The 25,563-nt window shown below is 42.9% G+C and overlaps 1 long non-coding RNA gene across 3 annotated transcripts in view; it reads right to left on the bottom strand.

The window, feature by feature from the left end:
- Positions 1-25,563, bottom strand: part of LOC112980125 (uncharacterized) — an 81,203-nt gene that overhangs the window by 41,132 nt on the left and 14,508 nt on the right. For all 3 annotated transcript variants that reach the window (XR_010390462.1, XR_010390463.1, XR_003258358.2), the window contains exons 2-4: positions 24,387-24,530; positions 14,755-15,164; positions 7,859-7,995 (exon numbers count right to left, since the gene is read on the bottom strand). This is a non-coding gene — a long non-coding RNA (uncharacterized LOC112980125). The remainder of the gene's footprint in view (positions 1-7,858; positions 7,996-14,754; positions 15,165-24,386; positions 24,531-25,563) is intronic.

Below are 25,563 nucleotides of genomic sequence, written 5' to 3'. Positions count from 1 at the left end.
CTGCTGGAGGATCTGGGTTTGATCCCACATTGGTTGTATATAATCACCACGTAGCTTTGCGTATAGCCCTCCTCTTGAAGGGCTGGCTACTTCCCTTGTCCCTGCAAGAGTTTTTCACAGCTTCCAACTATTCCCTGTAATATTTTCTGCTATGACTGCTTTGCCAGTTTTCCCAGCTATCCTTAGACAGTGAAAAGCATACAGAACTCCACAGGGCTTGCAGTGAAAACAAACTCACTCAGGAACATACCCATTTTATTGGGGAATGTTTGCAAAGAGAGCCTTTTTTTCTCTCTTCTTTGCAGCAAAATATATGGTTAATGCTGAGCTCTCAAAATCTTCCCAAAGTGTTCCTAGGCCTTGGGGAGCAATAACGTAATCACAGGTTTGTGACCCACTCAGCAGGGGTTAAGTACTCCTACACAGTTCGTTCAGAGGACTCGCTGCTCCTTTGCTCCCAGCTTTATGCACTGAAGTCAGTGGGGTAACATGCATGCAAAGCCGGTGTAATGGAGGGAAGAATCAGGCCCTTCATCCCTATGTCGTTCAACAGATCCTGCTTTGTCAACTGTGGTTCCTCGCACAGCCAATGCCTGAACTTGCAAGCATAAGAGGGAGGACTGACCCTTAGAGTCCTCATTTCTCTCATTTGATCTCAGCAAACCTTTCATCCTGCCACTGCTTCCTCTTGTGTTGTGTCTCATCTTTTTAACATCTCTGTGTAACCTCGACTTAGCCACCATTCACAAGGCTAGCAAGGGCAAATGCAATCTATGGAGGGGTTGCTTTCCCCTCCCGAATGATCTTCAGCGTTACCCCTCTCTGTTCCTCTTGCTCTGATTTCTTATATCCATTTTTCTTCCAACCTGTCACCAGGTGGACAGTGGTTGTTAGACTAAGATGAGAAGATGGGTCTCTTTCAGAAATCGACATTGCTGTGGAATACATGCCCCTGTCATTCGTGGACTGCACATTTGTGGTTGAATGAGTTATACTATCAATAATCTTCTGATAACTGCCAAACTGTAAAGAAAACAACAAGCATACAACAAACATCACACCTACACCTGCAATTGTGTTTTCTACCAGATTGTCAATGTAAGATCACATGTCAGCATTTCAATAATGCAGTACACATTATGACTACTGAATACATGGCCTTCAGATGCAATAATATCACCTGCGGTGACATGCTACATTCAGAAGAGCACACTACAGAGTGGCCGGGGCTGTCTAATAATTGTAACAAGGGCCTGGAAATCAAGATGCTTGGCTATTCCTGTTCAAGTTCTTTTCTTTAATCTCCTCTGCAAAATGTGGTAATACTTTCCTGTGATATTCTTTAGAGAGCAATGCAGTTTCAGCAACTTTTACAAAGGACATAGAGATATTCAGGAAGATCATAACAAAGAGGAATTTGATAGGTAAGCTGCCACAGTGGAGATACTGCACACTGGAAAACCTCCCGGCTGTCTATGTCCCAGAAAAATTCTTATCCTCAGTCCCCATCCAAAACACTGTGGAAAACTCTGATACTTGTTTTGTTGGTATATGAGCTGCTCCCCTGTGCAAGCTATTGTCCAAGTCAGCCTCTGTTCTAGATGTGGTTGCCTGGTTTAGTCTTTAGATACTGCCTCATATTGGTAATTTCTTCTCATTTTCCTGCATATTAATATATTCAGAATGACAGTTTACATAGCTTCCAGCTGCTTCAAACTAGAGCAGAACAAGAGCAGGCAGCATGTATGGGCCATATATACAGTTTATTACAATAAAGATGCTATCTTGGAGTCTCCCTTAATGTCAATATTGCAGCTGAACATCCTGCAAGTGGATGCATAAACAGCGATAAACACTTGTATACACAGGATGAAAACAGGACAAGGTAAAATAAAGCTATAAGCAAAAAATATATAGTCACTATTTAGTGAAGCCAACAGAATTCTTGAAATAGAATAGGTCTAAAGAGCTGAAGATAACCTCTTAAAGAAAAGCTTATTAGGGACACGAAAACTTTAGATTGCACATAGGACCATTACTAACCTCAGCAAACTTTAGATTGCACATAGGATCATTACTAACCTCAGCCAGAGAAATGGTAAATAGACGTGGAGAAAAAGGTAGCAACTGTCTGCACGCCTGTCTCTTCTATGTGCGGAGCACAGAAGGCGGATGCCACCTACTTATGGGACTTTGGCATTGCAATAGAAATAAGGATGGCACATGGTATCTACCAAAGTTAGATATTTTTATAGACAGACACTTCTGCAACATACTCAAGAGTCTTGCACAAACTAGCTAAGAAGTGCTATGAGCCCAAATGTTAAACTTAGTCTAATGTTGGAAAATTTGGGGGAATCTAAGAGACAGGCAATCTGCTGAGATATTTACCATCAGTGCCATGAACCACTGAACTTACAGGGCCAGCTTTCCTGGGGTCCTCTCTCTGATGGAGGCTCTGGGATCTAGTAGACTTGGCTGACGATACTTAGCAGCCTTTTCTTTAACAGGGGCAGTACCTTGAGCCTTCTTCTGCTGCTTCTTCTGCCCTTTTTATTGTATTATGTTTGCAAAACTCACCAGTAATTAGCATCTCTGGAACATGAGTCTCGCCAGGAAATTTAGTTCAAATTGGCTAATAGCTTCAAATGTTACTGCAGAGGAGAATGTGTGACGTCCATATCTAAATAAAATTTCCTTAGGAAACCAGACTTAGAATACACCAGGCATTCTACAGAGCCTAGCCCAAGAGTGATCCCAGAAAAATAATGGAACAGTTTGTTCAGTATTTTAATAATAGATAATTAATGCCGAGGACATAATTCTGATTAGTGTGTTTTCAACATGCAGCAAGAATTAGCAAACCTGTTTGGGACATATTTTTTTGGGGGGGGGGGAGGGTAAAAGGATTATGGGGCAGGTTGAGAAGACTATTTGTTGACATAGGTTTCTTGAACTTCTCTAACATAAATGACATTTTGAGTTAAAAACTTCAGTTAAAAGAAATCACACAGTATATATTCTGAAACTGGCTTTCTGACAGGTGAACTTTTAAGGGGGAGACATCAGTTAGCAGGACACCTTTAGAGAGATGCATGGAAAAAGCAACAAGGTATTCCCCTACGGTCCAGTAGTACTTAAAGAATTTTACCAACAACCTCGATGATGATATACTTTATCTTGCTGATAAAGTTTCAGCAGACATCACCAAGACTGGTTACTATTACAGAGTGATCTGAATCTCCTGGTCAAATGATTGTGATTCATTTTGGCTGCATTTAATACAGCCAAATGCAAGGTGATACATCTGGGAACCAGGAGGGCAGATTACAGCTGTAAGGTGGAAAACTCAGTCTTGGAAAAAAGTGACCCTGAGTGGGACTGAGAAAGCAGTGGAGATAACAGCATCAACATGAGCTCTCAATGCAAAGCTGCAGCTAAAAGGGCAAGTGTGTCCTCTTAGTGTATGAAAGGGGAAGTATCAAGTTAGAGGCAGGGAAGAGATCCTGCCTCTGCAGGGAGCCACACCAAGCTCATGAGAGCAAGTCTGCATCTAGCTTGGAGGTCCATATGTGCATCTGGAAATAGCACAAAGAGTTCAGAAGGGAACCACACAAACAGTACAGTCACTGGAAAAGTAGACTTATGTGGCAAGATCTACAGAGCTCCAGACATTCAGCTCTTTGAGAAGGAGTTTGGGATGAGACTTGGTCACTACAAGATGGGCGTAGAGGATAGGCAGTCTTACTACTAGGAGAACCAGTGATTCAACGTCAAAGCTAAACTGGGTGAATCTTGAAAAGGATGCTAAAAAATAAAACCAATGTATATGACTTGCTGTGGGGGCAGTTAAATGCTGTGAAAGCTTGCCAGAGGAGGCAAGCTAGCCTTCCCAGTATTTGCAGCCTTTAAAATGAACTGTTTTTCTAAAGCATATGCTCCAATTCTGGGAAGAGTTTTCAGTCTCTGTGTGCATGTTGCCAGGCTCCTGTCCATCATTTGGTTCTGGTCTCTCTTGGTTGTTCCCTTTCTTCTTGGGGAAGGGAACAACCTCCTCTTGGAGGGAACAGGAAGTTTCTACTCCCAGAATCTGTCTTGGCAATATCTGATCTAGCATGAACACAGCATAGCCCTCTGGGTTTCCTCTCAGTACCTCCAGGGAAGGCGTTACCTCTGGTAAAAATAGACACCAGCACATACTGTCAGTTTTACCCAGGCTCAGCCTAACGGCAGAATTATTTTATCTCACTGCAGAGAAAAATTATCAAAAGAGAATACCACACTGCCATATTCAAACTTTTATCATCTAGCGTTACACTGTCTGCTAAGGAGGCCAGGCCTGCAAAATGCTGAGTACCCTCAGCTATAGAGGAATCAAGGCTGGTTAGCATTATTATTCACTTTTTTTAGGAAGTGCTTGGTACCTTGCAGGCAGGGTCCTCACACAAAACCTCACTCCCTGTTTATCCTAGCAGATTGCACCACTGGGCTGAAGTCTATCCTTGGTCATGTATATGTCTCAGCTAAAGGGAATTGTGTCAGGGAATTTATTTTTAATGGTGTAAATCCCCTTGTAATAGTCCTAGAGCTGCACAAATGGAAGGAAAAAATCCATTGATGTTCTAACATGAGGACAGGCTGTGAAGATCGTGCAGCTATCAGTTTCCTCTCACTCCCAACTATCTAAATGAACAGAAAGCCTAAGCTTTGAATGTGGATATTACCATGTTTTCCATCAAGGTACTGCACCAGCTCTATACCCTCACTGCAAGGGTCGGCTTTTATTTCTGGGGAACTCAGAATGGATCAGGGGAAGTTTGGGGTATCTCACACGAATACCTTAAAAAGCCACAGGAGCATATGCAGTAGCTGGCATAGTAAGTACACACAGCAGTAGCTATTTAGAGTTCCTGCTAAGTGATGTTCCCAGTTTTGCTGAATGATTTGCAGCTAATCCCCAAATACTTGCGCTGGTGTAGATAACCCCACCCGCTAATTACCTGGAAAAAAACCACAGGTCAGGTGCTCCTTCTGCAGTAATACCTGGTAGCAAACATAAACCAGACATTGTTTCCTGACAAGCTGTACATGACACATCATGTTGCAATGTGAGGGAAGAGACATTTTTCCATGTTTACCACCCACTGCTAGACTTGTGCAAAGAAATGCTGTCTCTGAATTTGCTCGGCAGAGAGCAGCCATTTGGAGCTTTCAGTCCTTAGGCTGTCCAAACATTTTAGGAAAGCTGGTGATGGCTCCCTTAGAAAAAATAGGTCAAAGGCCTTCAAAATAAACCTCCCACCTAAAAATGTTTTCCCCAGATTCTAGGAGTTAAAGGGATCCCTTCCTGCCCACCCATTAAGGATTATTTTCATAGCCTACAGGAAGTGCACCACTGATGGCTCAGAGCAAATCCTCTAATGGTAAATCCTTCCAGGCTCCCCAGCATACAGGTTTTGCTAGTCTAGACTTGAGGTCCAAGCTCGCTTTCATCCTCTCAACTGCCTTGCAGAATTCAGGAGATCGCTCTCTACACTTCCATTTCCATGCTTGTGGCATTTTGGATACCTGAAAATTATGTCAATTGTTGCTAAGAACACGCCGAGCCGCGTTCGGCCCCGTGACTGCGTGCCACACCGGTGCCTTGGGAAATTGCTGCAATTTTACAGGCTGTCTCATTCAGCGAGGGTCATCTGGCTTTTCGTGAAAACACTGCAAGGCTGTCACAGAATATGTTCATAAATTGCTTTCGAACTGACTTCTTCAGATTAAGGAAAGTGAATGTTTTTTATGCCTGAGTTTGGAAACTAAAATGCTGTTCTATGTTTTAACTCCTAATGGTAAAGGTAGAATGATGACAGCTTAGATTCCTAAATTTTGGTGGGTATAGCTTTGATTTTTGTTGAGCTGGAATCAAGAATTAGAGACGGAATAACGTTTGACCACTCAAAGGAGAATTGGCACTTGCGTGCTTCAAGCAAACCTCTGAACAATGCTGTAACAACAGAACAGGATTAACAAAAGGCTCTGGGGGATACCTACAGTTACATCTACCTGCTTTCTTGGGAAGAGAATTGGGAAAAAATAGGGCCAACAAAAGATTACGTACAAGGGAAGGAGAATGCTATGAAGAAGAAGAAGAAAAAAAGAAATTAAGGACATTTTCTTCCATCTGTTGCCAAGGAACCTTGGACCTAGCCTACACAAGAACCTTTCTTGGATCTATTTCTTGTAATAATCCTAATTGCAGCTCAGTTGGTGTGTGCGAAAAATCCTTCTCCCTATTTAGCAAAATGAAAGGTTCCATCAGAGCGAGCACATCTGCATGTGCTAAAAATGGAAATGCAAGAGCAATGCAAAATCTATTAAACAAATATTTCTTTTTGGGGAGGAGGGGCTGGAATCTAGAAGCACCGGGGCTGAACCACATAAAATGAAGCACATGAAAGACTGCATCAGAAGTTTTCTTTGCCAAAGAGGTGTGCACAATAGCTGAAAGTACACATTATGCTGTATTGTTGTACTGTAGATCTGGCATTATAAAAAGTCTCCTTTAACTATTTGGTCTGAAGGAAGACGCACGTGGTTTGGGTTAGTGCTAACATGAAAATGTCAAAATATCCACATACACAGTCCAAAGCTGATGAGAGGATGGGGAGAAAACTGCAGAAAACGGAAAGCCACATTTCACTAAATCCATTTCTGGTCACGGCCAGCTCTCAGTCACTGGGCAAGCTGTCAGTCCCTCCCAGCTGCCCTCTCCCTGGAAGGCCCAATTGTTTCCTTCAGCTACCTATAACTGAAATATGCAATTGGTAGGGCTTCTAGAGCAATACTTTCAGAAGTCCTTGAGATCATCCAGCCCTCCAAGCTTTCAGTAAGTTCAGCTAGAGAAATGCCCAGGTAAGAGCTCGGTGGCTTGAGCTGCACCTTTGCCCTAAGAGCCGTCCCTCCCCACCCTCACAAGCTGCCAGTGTGTTCAGACCTGGCCAGTTATCGGGGAACACCTCTTGCACCCACAACATTTAGGTCTAGTATTGTTAGCATTGGAATCATTTTCCAAAATATTTTTTTCCTGCAACTCAAAACTGATCTTTGCACAGGAAAAAAACATGTATTTTTTAAAACATGCAGAAGCTACTGCTTCCACGTAGAGAGGAAACCCTTAGACAATAGAGAAAAGACGCTGAAAAATTTACAGCTCCAGTAACCTGATTTCTGCCAAGTTGAAGTATTTAGAAAACAAAGAAATAAATACCCTCATTCCCTTAATCACAGCACAGTAATGCCCATAATAAAATTCTCAGGATTTATCCTATTGCTTCTAGTCACTTGGAAACTGTCTGAGGCCTGGTGAAGTCTTTAAAGAGTGGCCTGTTATCCTCAAGACTCTGCTTTTTCTTTCACAGTCCTCACCCGCCTGGGGATACTGAGCATCATATCCCAAATCAGCAAGAATCAGACTTGTGACTGATGTAAATGTGGTTCTATAAAGGCTAAAGCATTTAAGGCTAAACTGTATCTTGAAGAGCTAAACTGCTGCATGCATATACTTTGGCAGAGGTATGCCATAGAGACTGAACTGCCAGGTATTTTGGATACCTTCATTTACTCTGCTGTTCATTCAAAAAGTGTGGTTGCCTTAGAAACCACAAAAGCGCAGAATAATTATAAGATAAACCTAACTGATAGAATCACTCATCAGTGGCTCAGATGTACACAGCACTTCTATAAATCCAAAAAGATATATTAAAAGCCGGGGGGGTGGGGGGGAAGCTCATTTCCTCATTGAAAAATGGGGGTAGAGAGAGGTGGCTGATTAGCCTGTTGGGAATGACAGATCCCTGTATCACGTTACCTGTTGACGTAGCCTTAGCCTGGGAAATGCCCGTGTTTGGCAGGTTGAGCCTGTGGGAAAGGAGGAGGCTGCAGATGCCGCGAGAGCTTGGAGCCGGAGCGGGCAGTGGTCTGCTGGGTCAGAATCTCAGCACGCCTCTGGAAAGACGAAGAAAAGCAATATGCATTTTGTAACTTCCAGATGTTCCTCATGGAACAGGCTCCCTCTGCCTGCTTCTGCTGGAGGCATTTCCCCAATCCATGTAAAGTGCTTCATTTCAAAAGTATAAATCTGCTCCCTTCCCCTGCCCCCCTTTTTCCACCCTCGGTGCAGCAGTGCTGAAACTTGTCTGCACCAAGGTGATGATTTCCTATCTGAAGGACATAAAGCGAGCTCCCGAATGGAATGTGATCTCCTCCAGCTAGTAAAAGTTTTATAACCAGGGACAAAAAACCCCAATAAAAATAAAAAAAATAAAATAAAAATCAGGCAACTCAGCTGGTGTAAATCAGCACTGCCTAACTGCAGTGCAGCTTGCCTCAGGCAGGGGTGGAAATTTTGAGGTATTTGCAGTATATGGATGGCAGGTTTATTAGAAGTCATTAAAACACAACTTTTCCTCAAAAAAAAAAAAAAAAGTAGTAAATATTGGACGTCCATCCTCTGTTAAGATCTCTTCAGTGAGTCACTATAAATGTTCGAGTAGAAGCTGCTAGCACTGGGTACGTGGTTTATGTGGGTACATTAGAAAAAAAGTCATTTATAACCACTCTAGTTAATCCCTGGTTTAGTATGTATAAATGTAAGTTTTTATTACTGGCCCTGTGGTTCCCTTTCCCATACTGCTGCTTACCACTTGTCCTATGCACTTATTTTGGCTGCCAGAACATTTTTCTTGCAGGCACGACTGGCATACGCTTTGGGGCAAGACGTGAAGAAGGGCTACCCGCAGCAGCAATCTGGGGCTTATTCTCAGCGTTTCTGAACTTTATAGCCTGGCAGCTGTGCGCTTGTGCTCTAGGGGCTCCAGACCCAGCCGTACTGCCTGAACGGCCAGTGGAGGCACTGCTGCATGCTGGACCGGACCAGCGATGTCTCCAGGAGTTTTGGGAGAGCCACATCTGCCCCTATTCACTGGCTAGCCCCAGGGCTGCAGGAAAGCACAGCCTGAAGCACAACTGAGGGGAGAACGGCACCATCTTTATTTTTTATTTATTCTTTTTTTTTTGGGGGGGGGGGGCACACTAGGGCACTGCATTTAGGTCCAATTAAGTATATCAAGAAGGTGTGCTGTTGTTCGTTGCTCCCCTTATCATTTAATATTCACTTCAGTAACTTGAAATATTTTTATTGTCTAACCCCACCAAACACCTTTGCTCCCAGCACTCATGTGGACAAGAACTCCAGAGCTGGACTATGCCTTGAATCAGAAAGGCTTCTTTGAGCTTTTCAAGGTGCTATTTTTTTTTTGGGGGGGGGGGGGGGCAGGGGGAGGTAAACTCCATGTTCTTTGAGATGGAAATCCCACCCTTGCATTTGCTTGTGTCACACTTGGCCTGGTGGCTTGCAGTGTTTCTATGTCCCAAGTCCTTTTATAATCAATGTCTCAGGTAAACCTGGTGCACCTTAATAAGCAAGGGGATTTTTTTTTCCTTTTCTTCTCCTCACCTCTGTGGTTGGTGGCTGGGGGGGGGGGGAGGGGGGGAGTATCTAAGCCAAATTTATGGCTATTTCTCTGGTTTCAGTCTTTAGAATCTGTATCACCACCTGATTTTCCTCCCAAGACACACAAAATCTCATCAGGTTTGTGGTTTTTCTTTCTTTTCTTTTTTTTTTTTCTTTTTTTTTTTTTCTTTTTTTTTTTTTAATCTTTTTGCCAGCTTGGGTCCTGCTCACCCACCCAGGGAACAAATCTAATATAATCTGTGGTAGCAGAATGGTGACTTGTCTATGGCTGGAAGTCTGCACATGAAGAATAGATGCCTGCCCTCAAGGATGTTCCACCTCCACCTACAAGTATTACGTTTGTTGAGTGTGGCAGTCCCAGAGTCCAGCTTTCACAGGGAGCCACAGCAGAGATCCCCATGAGCCCTTCTGAATTAAACAAGGAAAAAACAAAACAAAACAAACAACTCCTCCCAACTACTAAAGGCAGTAACATGCTTGGCCATTATGAACATTAAGCCTTAAATAAGTACCAAAAAGTCAGAGCAGTGTATATGAAGTAAAGGAACCACAGGCAAAAAAAGGTTGAGTGAATTCAAGTAGGGCTTCATTTAAAAAACAAACAAAGGAGTTGGTCCTACTCTTTGATCTCATCCACCCTTCCCTCCCCCAGAAAAAAAGCTAAACATAATACAAAGACCCAACCATGCCTTGTAGGAAAGAAAAAAGCCAGATCACCCAGGTAAATAATCTACTCCGAGCTATTCATTTCATAGCATAATGTTGCTAAATTTTGGGTGTAGAACCTCCCTGTTGGCAGAGCAGCCTCTCCACCAAGGATCCCCAAGCAATTCCCAAACTCTCCTGCACTCATTTCATATCACCTGAAGTCAGTGCCGAGGAAGTAGTTTCACATTGGATCTGAAGAGAATAACCTTCCAGAAGTATGACCGGGAACAGAAAGACTTAGAGAGTCCTTAGGGAAGGTCTGGAGAGCAAAAAATACTCCCTAGAATGGAGATGGCCTGCAAGGATAAAAGGCATCATGAATCCACTTATATACGACCATGAGGTCCTTCTGCCAATCAGATAGCGTCCATGGGTGCAGTTTGCTCCTGTGGGGGGAATCTGATTTCACACACGAGATCACTGGATTTCCTTTCTCAATGCTGACAATATCTGGAGATCAAAGCCCCACCAAGGGCTGGTAAATATATATGCAACACTTCCCATGTTTTTCTGACTGCTCTTATTGCTGGCAACTAGAAACAGATTTAAAGGTCAGATTTAGTAAAATTTTTCTCTTTGGCTTTTCCTTTGCTATTACAGTGCTTCTCCAAGGGTGTTGAGGGATCTATTCCTCTGCCCCTTCCCCCCTTCTGCTTCACTCAGTCGTTTCCCAAACCAGGTAATATATAACTCCATTCATTGTGATGCTAACGAGTTCTATTTAGCTGTATTTAACTGGATATCATGACTCCATGCAATGACCTTTCACTCCTGGGAAGTAGTTTTAAATTTGATCCACAGCAAAGGAAAATCCTTCCAATTCATTGGCTGCGAAAGGTCACAAGTGAAATGTGTTCTGATGGTATCTGCTCATGGTTTAGTTCTCAGTATAACTGAGCATCAAGCTGGTCTGAATCACCTTTTGTCCTGACAGCCTGAGTACCAAGCACCCCGAGAAAGCCGCGTGGAAAAGACGGCTGAGCATCTGGCGCTGCCATGGGTATAGACAGACCTTGGAGAAGAGAGGCCCCCACTGAACCCAAAGCAAGTGCTCCGGGAGGACAGGACACAGAACTCCTACCCGGCTTGATTTGTTATTTTGACATTCCAATTAGGAGAGATTTTTTTCTTAAGATATTAAAAAATGCAAATCAAATTCAGCATCAGGTACAAGCACACAAAGATCTCGCAAATGCATTAGACAGTGATGCAGCAGGATACACTTGCAAATACGATTTCCAGGACAGAAATGGCTAGAGAGAAAATGCAGAACTAAAAACTACATGAAGACTGCAGTATTAAAACTTCACTGGCACCTCTTTTTCCCCTTTGTCAGTGAGTTACTGCAAACCATTCAGCTGGGGATTTCAAAATAAAACACTGCAATGAAAGTTAGTCTTGCCCTTTCACCTTTCTTTATGGCCATACCCCACACTGAAGTATGAGGGCTTATTTGTCTGTTCATACATAAAGTACTCAGCACTGTGATACAGCATGCCCTAGACAGGGCTGGAATAAGTGCTGTCTTGTTCATTTTGCATTATTTAATATCTGTGCTGTAGTAAAAACTAGAACTATCAATAAAAAAAAGAATGAAAGAAAAGCATATGTAGTAACAAACATCCTCCTAAAAGCTTAAATTTAAATTGGGGGGGGGGGGGTGGAAAGACATGCCATCAGCCCATTTTTACAGCAAGAATAAGGGAGAGACAGATGGCTGAGGAGACATGCTTTATCACACAGGAAGCTTGCGACAAAGCTCAGATCCCAACTTGCATCTCCCCAGGCTGAGTCACCCTTCTAAATCATAACAGGTGTATCAAACACCACCACCACCACAGCTTAACAACAGCAAAAGCAACGTTACAGTGGGAAAGCTGAGTCACAAGGCTGTGTCAGAAAAGCAGCAGGTTTTGTGGTTGCTCTGGTCAGATTTGTACAGCTACAAGCCTACCATCAAAGTCTGAAATTGGGTTATCTGTGTATTTATGACACTGAGGTGTGTCTTGATGGCAGTGTGAGGAGTCTTTCCCCTCCCCACAGCCTCAATACACTTAAAAAGCCCCGCTCAGACCCTGATGCTTGAGGGTCTTGTCAACCAAGACAAGCAAGTTATCACAAGGAGAAGAAACACTCTTTTCACCTGCTTAGACATACCCTGACTACGTGGCTTAATTTAGACACACTCACAAAGTGAGTACTGTCAGTAACCAAAGCCTTTGCCGATTTCTGACTGTGAAAGTGCAGCAAAACTGCATCAGCAAGTGCCAAGCCTTCCAGAGGCATTGAGCAGCTCCAGGATTCAGAATAAGAAGTGTTTCAGCCTTTGAGCAGCACAGTTCTGCCCTCCCACCTTTGAGCTGCCCCAAAAAGTGAGGTGCAGTAGTTGAAAATGAGCCTGTGGTCTCAGGACAGCGTTCAAATGATTGCTGTTGCTAATATCATACGGATTTCTCCTAAGGGAGCAGGTAACAGCTACAGGGAAAGAACATGGAGCAAAAGGACAAGAAGTTTTTGGAAGTATCATAGTTTATGGGCAAAAAAAAAAAAAAAAAAAAAAAAAAAAAACCTAAAAAAATCCCTTATTTGTCTCACCTGATGGCAAATCTATTTGTTTGCAGCATGCCCAAGGCTTCCTCAAAACACACCCAACTCCCAGTGAGCTCTGTGCTGGTCCAAGAAAAGAGCATGGCTGGGAGTTATAACAATAATTAGTGGAGAAAAGAGTCCCAAAGCAAGATCCACTAAAGACTTCCATATTCAGCCAAACAGTAATAGCTTTGTTTGGAGTGTAGTACAGGGAGTGAATTATTGCTTTGCAGCTACTGACTTAGAGCTAGATGTCAGCTTGCACTTGGCACAGAAAAACGAGACCAAGGAAAGTCAGCAGGCCGGATGCTAGGGGATGCTACATGTCTGCTCAGCCCTGTTCCAAGGTGGATCAGGTAGGGACTGCTCCAAACCACAGCTTTGGCATAGCACTAGAAGAGTGAGAAAGCACAGCCTGTATTCCTACCTTGACATAACCACTACAGAGGAAGAGGAAGCAGGAACAGCACCCACGAAAAAGACTCCTGCTGAGAGCTCTCATGAATCCCAAGTCCAGCCAAGTTTCTGCTTTTTAAAGTGCTTTAAAAAAAAAAACCCAAACACACACAAGATCTGATCCAACCATAGCCCTGCCTTTGTACCACAGTCAGAATTAAACAGCATGAGCAGACCAGAGAGACCCAGACCTTGAAGTCTGTGACCTTGCAGAAGAAAAGCATGGGGAGGTGAGTTAATAAAACACACCTGCAATAACTTCTTTTGGAAACACGCCTCAGCTGAGATACCTGGCTTCACTCCCAACACTTACAAACAATCCCAAAACATCAGGGACTGCTGTTTAACAGACAGCACTGTTTCCAGGGGGTCTTAAATACTGAACTGACAGATTTTTTGAAACATTGTAATGACTTATAAAGCTGTCAAAGTAGTTTTTCATTATTATTATTTAGAACATGCTCTTACCTTGAGTTCTTGTATGACAAATTTTAGCCAGCAGCTAATTTTTAAAATGAAGCAATAAACTTCAGTGGTAAGACTCCTACACAGCTTTAACTAGAGGGTCATAAGCAGGTACAAGTAAACTATTAAAATGTGTTGTTACAGACTTTTCACTGCTAAAATGTCACTAACGTTGTCACTATGCCATTGACACAATGCTTTTACGCTACTGATCAGATACTCTTTCCTGATACAGAGTTCAAAAGTAAAAGCATCCCAATGAGTTCTTATCTGGCTTTTGTGCATCCATTCCTCTTTGCTCTTAAACAGTGAGGTAAGTTAATTGAGTGTTGTTAAACCACAGTTTTTCCTTCCAAGGGGAAAGTCAAAACACAAAATGCAATTGTGTCTCTCCTCACAAAACTACCTCTCTACCAGTTTATATGGAAATGGCCAATGACAAAAGGGGTTGTGCTCTGAACTAAACCGCAAGCAGTTTTTGCCTTTGGGCCTGTTCTGAGGTTCCTCTTGTAAATTAATAAAATTATGTATTCTGCACTTAGAAGCTGCTGCTGAGGTTTCCATTTCAAGTGTTCTTGTCAGTGCTGCTTTTACACGGCTTTTTCATTCCCTTGCTGCTCCAGCTCAGACCTTTCTGATTAATCTCCTCTTTCCCCTGGAATTTCTTTTCATTTGACTCTTCCACAGTAAATCCCAAACCTTGCTTCGCTTCTGACCTTAAGCCTTTGTAAAGCAATGCCTAGTCTGACTTTTGCTTATAGCTTAAGAAATGGTCAAATCTTTGTTAACTGTAAGGAAAAAAAGGTTTTTTTTTTGTTGTTGTCTATCTTTATGGAAGCTTTCATAATCCCTAAAGATGCCTTTTGTTTTCACTTCAGTCAAGTACTTTATTTTGTTTAAAAACCAAAAGCCTAAGTGTAGTAAGTGATGGGGAAGGGGAGTGTTGAATTCTTTGGGTACGTCTGATCTGCAGTGTAGTGCAGAGGTATCTGAGCCAGCGTTGAATAATTTACCTTGGGTTCCACAAGCGATGTAGTCACCACCTGGTATCAGCTGCTACCTGAGATAGCTCCAGCACTTCTCACATAGGCCTCCTCGCTGAATTTTCATCGCTGTATTTCATGCTGTCACTTCGGCAATCAGCAGACACTGAGACACAAATCTGCAGGTCAAAACCAGGATGCAGACACCCCGAGCTATGGCCTCAACCTTGTTAGGTGCTCAGCACCTCAACACCCACTGACTTCAAGAGGAATTGAAGGAGCTCAGCTCCTCAGAGGGCTGAGTTCAGGCAGAGCGATCTTGTGGGTGGATGCTTCCTGAAGCACTGGTAAATTCACTGACGCCTTGGTTTTTCTGGCAAATAAACGCCAGCTGAGGAAGTTACAGCTGCCTGGGGGCTTTCTTCAGTGAACATGTTCAACTAAAAAAAAAGAAAAATTCTACTGTAAGTTTTGTATTCATAAACTGATGTTCCCCTTTGCCTTCCTCTCTTGCCCTCTCCGACTTCTGCCCTCCCTCCTCAGCTGCCAAGAAAGTGCCCCTTTGTGTGTGGAAATGCCCAACGGTTCACAGAAGTTAACTAGAAAAGACACATTCAGTCACTTTCTGTCAAAATGCCTTGACACTCTCCTTTCTGTCCAAAAGACCCTTTTGCTTTGGAAAGGCCCTCATTGAACACCTCCCCCCTTTCACCTCCCTCTTGAACTTACTCTGCAACAACAATGCAAAATAAATAAGTAAAAGAGGCACCCCTCTCTCCCCTGCCCCACACTTTTTCTTTTTCTTTTTTTTTTTTTTTTGCAATCTCCACTATCAATTTTCTACAGGGCACTTGCAAAGTCTGGACAAGTGCAAAATGCTGCCAGTTGTCATTATTTTCACAGAATTTGTATTCCTCTTTCATTTTGCCACTTCGGCCTTGGCTTTGTTTTTTCCATGGCTTGGTTTCTTTGGCTGCAGGAAGGGATCCTGCCACGCTATGAGACCCTCTGGGTCCGCGCGTGTGTTACAAGAGGGGGATCACGTCCCACGTGCCTGTACGAGGACAGGCGCCGCTCTCCACCCAGGAGAGCCCAGAGCTCCAGGGGCACATGCAGTGCAATTCGGAATAAAAGTGAATGGTTTCTCTTTCCCTTTGAGAACAAATACGTAGCACAGATTATTTCTAAATCAAAACGGCATTGAAAGCACAAACTGCATCATTTCGCAAGCTTTCAAAGTCCTTTGGATGCCCATCTTTAGCCAAAAAGATACTAAACATCTGGTATGACTCCCATTAAACTGCGGTATGTTAAGACAACCACTACAACTGCTTTAACTGAACCTTAGCTTTTACGCTGTGTAAAACTTTCTGAGACAGACTGGGGAATAGGGCCTGTGATGGGTAAAACAACAGATGTTAACCCAAATCCAGTGTTAATGGGCAAATTTATTTCTGGTTTCCCTTTCAACAGAAATTGAGGGACTCTGTCCCATGTATATCATCTGGTTAGAAATTACGGGAGGTTTTACACAAGGATGGGCTCTTTGGAATTTGTAGCTATGTATTTTTAATACTGTCAATAAACTACTTCCTTGAGACACAGAAGGGCAATAATGGGAGCTGTTAACAAAGTGTGAAAAGAAACGGGCAAGCAAAGGTTAATCACATGGCTGTCCACTAATGACCTCCCCAGCCCCGAGTTTAAACCCTCCGCTACTTGTAAAGACCAATCACGTGAATAATTTCCTGTCTGAGGTAGTCTTTATGGTTAAGAATAAAAGCTGAGCTTATTGTGAAAAGAAAGTGCTCAGCAGGGGAGAAGGTTATTATTTTTAAGCTGATCTAAACACCTGGGTTTCTCAGTAGACCCTATTAAACTTCCTCCATTATGTCTAAATATTTCAATCATTCCTACCACAGTAGTAAATTAGTGTATTGCTGCTTAAAGCAGATAAGCCGTAGCGATGGGGACATCCTAAGCTGATGCTGCTCACCCACCCTGAAGAGGGACCAATGCAGACTGGAATCACGATCGTTTCTTCCCCACAAATACGGCAATGAGGCCTGATTTTGAGTAACGGTCCCAGAATATCATCTCCTTTTAGTGTACTGAGGTGTGAGAGTTTATTATTATTTATTCCTGCTGCTAATGGGGCCATGGCATGGTCCATGCCTAGGGAATGGGAAGGCTCCTGGAAGCGGGACACTCTTGGGACAAGAATGGCCCTGAAGCTGTAGGTGACAGGAAAGCAGATGGAAAAGCTTGCTTCCATCCATGCTACATACCTCCAGCAACAGGCAGGGAGTAAGTCAAAAATACTGAGATAGTAAATACTCCTAGTTAAAGGTTTAGCTTTTGCATCGCAAGTTTTGTGCGAGTGAGAAAAATAACTGTGCTGGCTAGCTGCTCTCTGTTCGCTCTCCCTCTTCCTTCTCCTCTCACCCCGACTTTACTCATGGGATTTTTTCCTTATGGAGTTACGATACTGGAAAATAATTTGCAATCAGGCTGTGCCCAGAAGGGGGGATGCATCACCCCTCCTCTCACCACAGGTCTGTGCTGACAGCTCACCAGCAGATCAACACCCGAAGGAGCCAAGACCAGAGTATTTCCCTGTCCTTCCCACCGTCCCAGAGCGATGCTTTCAACATCCACACTCCTTTCTCTTTAGTGAAGCGTAGCACAGACTGATACCTAGCGATTGAACCTTCCTGAAGCTTCACACAACATCTATGCAGTCTGGATTGTGGTTTGTTTATGGGCTTGTGTGTAAAGACTGCCAGATCCTCAGCCAAATCCAGTTTATCTCAGGGTAAACTGCAGTTCTGCCACTTATTTCAGTACTGATTTACACACACTGAGCAAAATTCCTGCAGATTCTTCCCTTTTCCCCAAAGAATCTCATCTGGCATATTTAAACAAAAATCAGTGTGAAATTCTAACTCTGGTCAACATGAAGTGCCCACCCTACAGTCTCTAAACGGGATGACATTATGCCGTTTTAACCTGTTTAAAATGCTGCCTAGAGACTGTTTGATACTGCACGGATGGTGGCATTGCTTTTTCTACTTAATAAATGGAGTACTTGAGTTTTCCAAGCGAGTGCAAGAGAGGAACTCTTCTGTTCTGTAAACAACTGTGTGTCCAGTTTCCATGCACGGATACCCAATTTGTGCATGCAACTGTAGTTATTGTGCATTCAAATGGGGCACACCACTAGTCACGGGCCTGGGCTTCTTGCCAGTTTAAAAGTCAGCCCTTCTGTATGTAGAAAGAGAAAGCAGTATCCAATAGAAACAGCACTCTGCATGCACTCAGCACTCTTATTCAAGGCACTCGGAACAATGCCTAACTGTTAATCTTCCCAACACTGCCGTGAGGCAGGGAATATTTTATCTACATTTTACAGTTGGAGGAAACTGAGGTTAAGTGACTTGCCCAAGGTCAAAAGAGGGATTTAATGACCGGTTCAGGATCTGTCCATGAGAATATGCTGCCCTGACACAAGGCTACTATACCTCGGGCTGGATGAGGAGTATATGTGTCCTTCCTGTAATATCCAAGCAGTGCCATTTACTAAAGGTCTAATCCAAGGAAGTTCAAACAAAAATCTGCAGTGGTGCCAAGATTAGGGAAATATCTCCTCTGTGGTCAGGCTCTTTTTGTGTTGTAAATGCAGAGGCTGAAATTTCCAGAGATGTGGATGCCCAATTTCCGCTAACATTAATAAGCTGATGTGTCCAAATCCTGTGGGCAGCTTTGAAAGCCTGTTTGTGCTTTCCCTCTTCCTACTATTCAAGCATAGAGTAAGGTCAGGGCTTTCCCATACCCTCTTCCTTCTCTGCCGGTGGAAAAATTCTGGCCATACCTTCACTTACTCTGCAGTGAATGGATAATGTCACTGGGGATTGATTGATCTAATACCCACAAAAGGCCAGAGGAGAGATTCCCTTGGTTGCCACAGATACTGGATCAGGACCTTATCTTTTTATGGCATCCATATGACTATTTTAATATCTGAACATCTCATAGTTTTTAAGATATTCCACTTCCTAACCCACACATGAAATAGAGAGGTAGCATTAATTGCTTAATCCCATTTTACAGATGATGAACTGAGGCAGATAGGACTCCATACTCATTTTAATCTGAGCTGGTCAGCTCTGAGCTTGTCATAGTCAAGAGGAAGAGATAAGCACCTGCAGATAGAAATTTAGACACCAACTTGGGATGGGATGCTACAGAGAGGATGAATGGCACTTTGGAAAGTGCCTGTCTGTTCACACTGATTGCAAAGGGAGCCCAGATGGCTAGGTAGTTACCTTCTCTCCCTTCAAGACAGCTAATGCTAGGTGAGATGAATCCCCTCCTAAATGACTTGCCCAATATCATGGAGAAAGTCTGTGGCAAAGGAAGAAATTCAATCCCAGACATAATTGCTAGAATAGTTTTCCTTTGGACTGAACTTTGATTTCAGGTAAAGGCTTTTCTTTTTTTTTTTTTTTTAGGCAAAAAAACTGCAATAAGTTAAAAACTAACAGCTACGCTTGGATTAGTCACTGGGAAGCTCGGCAGCCAGGCTCTTGAGCTCTGGCCTCTTTGACTTTGGTATGTTTAGATGTTCAGGCCCTAATGAGTTGATCTCGTTGATCTTTAGGTGTCTATTCATATGCAAATCCTGGCATTCTACTTTTGCTAAATAGTCTTTGTATTAACACATGAAATAAATTTTTTAAAAAGAAAGTCAGTCTGTAGTAAATCCTCATACTTAGATTTGTTTGCATTTGGATAAATGATCGTGGACCTTCTTTATATGATCTCCTTGCTGTACTTCTGTAAGGAAAAGGAGGGGGAAAAAAGACCCAATTTTTCATCTCTTCCACATCATTGCAAATGTTTTGCCAAAACAAAAAGAATCAAAGAGCCAACAGACAAAGATTCAAAAATACATTATTGACACAGATTCTTTTTTTGTCTTATTTTAAAAATTAACACAGAAGTGTCTCTGTTCTAGTGTCACTAGGTGGTTAGTTTACTCAAAAGACTAGATCTCTTTTTGGAGGCTCCAAAATCCCGGCCTGCCGCAGAGGGGATACCTGTGACTTCTGGGGAAGACTTTTCAAGGCGTTCACAGTGCACACGTGTGCATGCGTGTGAGAGGCATGGACATTACAGCGCCGTGCCAGAACACACCAGGCAGACTGGAGAGTGAATCCTGACCCCGGTCGTCAATGGAAAACACTCAATGACTTCAAAGGGTCCGGGATTTCACCCATCGTTTTTCAGACTCTGAAGCCTGCAATCATTAGTAGTTTACTCTGACTAGAAGTGGTGGCTGCAGTGCAGTAAAGTCATATGGGAATCTCATTCAACTTTGTAACAAACATCTACTACCCCTTTTTAATCACTTTCTGTGGTACAGTTACACATATAACTAGGTTAGTCACAGAGAGTAACCTGAACCATCAAAAACACAGGAAAACTGTTGCAGCGCCTTAAAATATATCCTGGACAGTATGTATATGTGTATATATTTATGGATGATGCATCTATGTATTTAAAGCTTTCAAAAAATCTCTCCCTTAATTTGAACAACTTGCTTGGAATTACAGCTGAATTTCATTTGCTAAAGAAAAGCTGTTTAGGGGCAAATGCAGGTTGCAACAAAATGTTAGGAACAAACTGTCCAGGATCTTCTTTCACAACAATCCCATGCACTTACAAATTTCCCTTTAAGAATAAAGTGGTAGTGCAAACACCTAATTAAAAAAACGGCTTGTATTCGGAGTTACTAATTAAAAATCCTCATGTTCCCCCGACTTTTTCCCCCCTCTGTGGAAATCTGCAAGTTATTTAATTGAAGTCCCATTTTGTCGGTGCAGATGCACGAAGTGTCTGAATCATCAAACAGATTTAGGGTGTTTTGATTGTTGTGTGTGCCTCATTGCTATTCCCAGAATGTCGAGCTGAGCTTATGCTGATCGGCAGGACTTAGAAGCATGAAACAGTAAAAGAGTCCTTTCTTCTCATCCCAGCCCCATCCCCCTTGCCCCCCTGGATTTACATTGAAACTTTGCCAATCTCAGATCGCACTCTGTCTGCTGCCTCTGCATTAAAATGGAGCCGGTTTGCCTGTTTCTTTGGCCCCCGACTCCATCTTCAGATTCCCCTTCGCTGCCGTGAGACATCTCTTGGGTTGCGTCGGTGAAACTTCTTTAAGGTTTTAAGAAGAAGATTTGATTCTCTCTCTCTCTCTCTCTTTTTTTTAATAAAAAAACCCCTTCTCTGTTTTTACATTTGTGCATTGTGTGAAAAGAAACGAGACAGAGGACGAGAGAGAGAGAGAAGCCTGTTTTCGTCTAGAGGTGAAAACAGCCTGGTGAGCAGCAGGTGCAAAGCCCCAAAGCAGCTGCTTGCTGCTCTCAAGTTGAAGCGCCTTGGTCCCCCACCCTCCACGCCAAGAGCACTTCATATAATCCTCTCATGCAATTCACACTGTAATTGCAGATATCCAGACTGCTAGGGCTCATTTTATTATTATTTTTACTGATAACAAGATCTGCAAACAGGGGACCAGTCGTATTAATTAGTTGTGTGTCGCTAGGCAGCTTCTGCAGAAGCAAGTTGGATTCTTTCCCTTTCTTTTTCATTCTCTGGGGGCCGGGGGGACATGACTACTTTGCCCCCTCCTACCTCTCCTCCTTTTACCCCCTTGAAGGCCACTCAAAGTAGCACATGGGGAACTTTCCTGCTGGCTCTATAGGTCCTTTCAATATCTTGCCGGCCTCATTCACTCCTTGAGATGGAGCCTGTTGGATGGGTGCTAGCAATGAAGATTAGTGTCTTGAGAGCCAGCTTGTTTTCTCAAGGCTCTGCTTGTTACATTGCTAATTATGGGTCTATGGGATCCTTTGCTGATATCTAAGTGGCATGGATTACTGTGCAATCATTTCCCACTGGGGAGGGGGGATCTTTATTATTATTATATATCTCTGGACAACTTTTCAGTAGCTTTTAAGTAATTGCTCTTCCCTGTAATCCAGGAATTATTATTTTTTTAATCACATTATGAATTTCACCAAACACTAGTTAAAATGTTAATTACTGGTAAATACATACTTCTTTTCCCTTCTGTTCAGAGTGAATACAGTTCCTATGAACATGTTGTCTGTCATCTGCACCCCTGACGCGTTATCTCTGTCTAACAGGACAACATCGTTTACAGAATAAAAAGACTGAACACAGACATTTGGCTCCAAACTTTTGTTTTAGATTAAGGCTTAATGAGTTTGTGCTTTTTCGCAGTTGAATTTTCAGGCCAGAATATAAATGAACAAAAGTCAGTTTGGTGACATTATTATTTTTAATAACTTGAACAGATTTTACTGCACTACACAAAAGCCCAGAAATCCTGTCTTTAGCAGCAGAAAGCCTGATGCAGCTGCGATGAAGTAAAGGCAAATTCCCCACTGCCTCAGTGAAGCCCCTGGCAGTAGGGAAGACAAGACAAGTTTCTCTCGCAGAGTGCTGGCTAACACACCTTGGGTCTGAGGGGACAAATGTGCCTTTCTGTGGAGGGGATGGAAGGAAGATTCAATTACTGGCTTTATTTAGTGAAGTTACTTCTGAAAATACTCAGCAACGTATTTCTACAAATGTTTTCAGTTTGCTTTAACAGGGCATCCTTTGTCATATTTGCCCTGGCATGTCAACTGTGTGATTTTTGCAAACACAGACAGTACTGAGATCTTTCATTTATGCTGCAGCCCCAGGTTTTGCTTAACAAAACCATGTATTACACTGACCATTGCAAAAAAAAAAAAAAGTTATAAAAAATTCAACAGCCTCAGTAATCTTCCTGAAAAATGTTGTTGGAAAAATGATGTTTGCTTGACACTAATGGTTTGATCCAGGTAAGCCAGACTGACACAGAACTGGAAGGGTCAGGGAATAGCCCTGTTTCTGGGATTAAATACGTGAATATGACCTAGGTGTAAATGAGAACAGTCTACGGCTGATTTAATCTGTGCCCAGCTATCTATGATGACAAAGGATCATTCTAGCAGTGGGGAACAGCCAAAGCATTGGTGCACTCTGGGGACACCTGCTTCTCATAGGGCACAGCCCATATGTCAGGATGTTGAGTTTCACACCTTTTTATGGCTTTTTCAATCACTCCAGAATCGGTATGGCATAAACTTTCTGCTGAAATTTGCAGGCCAACTGTAGTGTTAGTAAGAACCCTATGGCACGATAGACATCCATCCAAAACAAACTGTGCTGGTGCAAACCCTCCTTATTATTACATTGTCCCATAAATGGACACTTGCCTGAATGAACATAACAGCCCTGAGGATGCTACAGGCTCTCGTACGTTGCCTAGGAAGTTCATGGCTTAAGTCCAGTTTGTTTTTAGAAATGTCTTGGTTAGTCTCCTCTCAAGTTTCAGCCCAAGGAGCTGCTGGACTTGGAGCCAAGTAAACACACTCCAATACCAATTCTCAGCAGTCAAGCCAGAAGTGCTTTTCCCAGGGGGGCAACAGGGATGTCCACAAGCTTTCAAAATAAGTGTAATTCAAGGTGACACCAGCACACCAGGACTCGCATTAAGCATATGTCAGAAGAAGTAAATTGCAGGCCAGCAGAGTGGGAGTGAGCAGGTCAAATGGTATGCTGAAAAACCCCCACATCAGTTCATGCAAAACTTTCAACCAGTTCAATTGGGGCAGTGTAAATGCTGTTAGCTGTACAACTGACAAGAATTTAATCTATAATGCCAAAAGAGTTGCTGTTAGAAATGTGAACATCTTAGAGACACTCTTGATAAGATTTATTAGGCTATAAAATGACAACGCCTGAATATTTCCTTGAGAAACACATTACTCCATCTCAACTAAAATTAAAACAGATCAAATAAATAGCTCTGAAAGCTGGAAAACTCCATTTCTTGCCCATCCAATTATGCCTAGCTAGAGCAGCCAGTACAATTTTCCATTATGGATGTTACGAACTGTGGGTGGTCCTCTCGACTGTACCGTACGAGCTGGAGCACTGGAGCACAATAAGGCATGTTAGGGGCTGTCAGCGCATTTTAGGATCTCCTAATTCTTGTTCACTGTAATCAGACCACTGTGTACAATATAGCATTTGAGATGACCCTTTGAACAGAAATCCTGATTCTAAATACCCTCTGACTTTGGAAAAAAATCAGTTTGAGAGCAGAATAATGTTTAAACTTTTTTTGATTAGACACAGTCAAAACTTTGGGTGCCAATATATATCTTTCTTGTTGGACACAGACTGTGGCCTGACTAGGGCTTTCAGGCTTTTCTTATTCATCTGTGTTTATTTATGTATGGGTATGTTTTTATTCCGGTCTGCTTTGTGCCATAATAACCTATCCTGCATTCTGGTTACTTTGCTATAATTCATTTGTTTACTGTTTCAGTGCTGCTTGTGTAGAACATCGTAAAACCTTCTTAAGTACCCAAGAACCTCCAGCTCTTATAGAGGAATCTCTTTTTTATTCAAATCAAAGCAATAAAACCCAAAGATCTTTTCCCTGTCTCCCCCTCCCAACGCACACATACTTTCCAGTAGTTACAGAACTATACAACCATCCTACAGAAAAGAACTCATATTTTCATCCCAGCACTTACCAGCTCTTTATTTGATAGTGCAGATGAGCTGTGATAGCAATCCTTCCACAGCAAATCAGGAAGTTATGGTACGGACTTGAGAAACCAGTCAAACAAAGCAGCAGCACAGGCAGGATTTTCAGAAGGTGAGAAATCCCACGTCACCTGCAGGGGAGGGAAAATATTTTAGAAAGGTCAGCAATGAAGCAGGAGTAAATGTTAGGTCTGGCAGAGTCCCAGCTTGCTCCCGAGGGTCTCTGGGAGATGGTGCACTCCATCTAAGAGCAGGGTGCGAGGCACTAACCACTGTGAGATGTCTGCAGTGGCTGGGAGGGTGTAGAGGCCCTTGGAAGTGGGAGCATGCCCTGCCTCTCATTTTGTGACACCACTGCATAGGAGAGTAGTGCTTCATGCTAGAAAGGTTGGATTCAACCAAGATGGAAGGAATTACAGCAATACTGCTGGAAGGCATGGAAGGTATCCATAACCACATTAATTACAGTCATCCCGATAACTTCTTTGGAGTAAGAATGGGTTTATATGCCAATGTGTACAACTCTGTGTTGTCACCTGCCCTTTCCCTGCAGGTTGGCAGCAGTCAGCGTTGCGTGCCTGTGTGGATTATACAAGGGAGGGCCCCCTCTCCTCTCCTTTAACTCGACCCCAGGAGGTCAGTGCCAGTTACCAAAGATGTTTAGGCACGTGCTGGTAGAGCTTCAGGTGCCTCCTCCATAGCTGGTCCCCTCTCTCCATTCCATTCTCTCATTAAGTATCGAAAGGCCAATCCACCTCCAGGTCAAGCCTGGTGCTTGTGGTCTACTCATGATGATTTCAAACAACTACACCTTTGGGCTATGCCTTTCACTTGGGAGGATACTCTGTAACTATCCACAAACCATCCCTTCTTCGAAACTCTCATTTGAGCTGATACCTACCAAAAAAACCTGAAACCTGATTAGGCCATTAGTGTGCTGACACCACCACCCAACATGCTGCCAGGAGACCACAGACAGGTGATCTCTGGAGCTCCCCATCGGTCTGCATCTCTCTGCCGTCTCCTGCTGTAACTATGGCACAAGGGCAATCATCATCATCCTGAGCTTGCACAAATCCTTGTCTGTGCCTTGGGTTCTTAGATGCTATAGTAGCGCTACAAGACGTAACATAAACTAAAAAACCCCAGTGTTTGGGCAGACAA

The sequence above is a fragment of the Dromaius novaehollandiae genome, chromosome 9 (genome assembly GCF_036370855.1).
Source record: "Dromaius novaehollandiae isolate bDroNov1 chromosome 9, bDroNov1.hap1, whole genome shotgun sequence".
Taxonomy (NCBI): domain Eukaryota; kingdom Metazoa; phylum Chordata; class Aves; order Casuariiformes; family Dromaiidae; genus Dromaius; species Dromaius novaehollandiae.
Note: the sequence above shows the minus strand (reverse complement) of the source record. Positions and strands in the feature narration are given on the sequence as shown.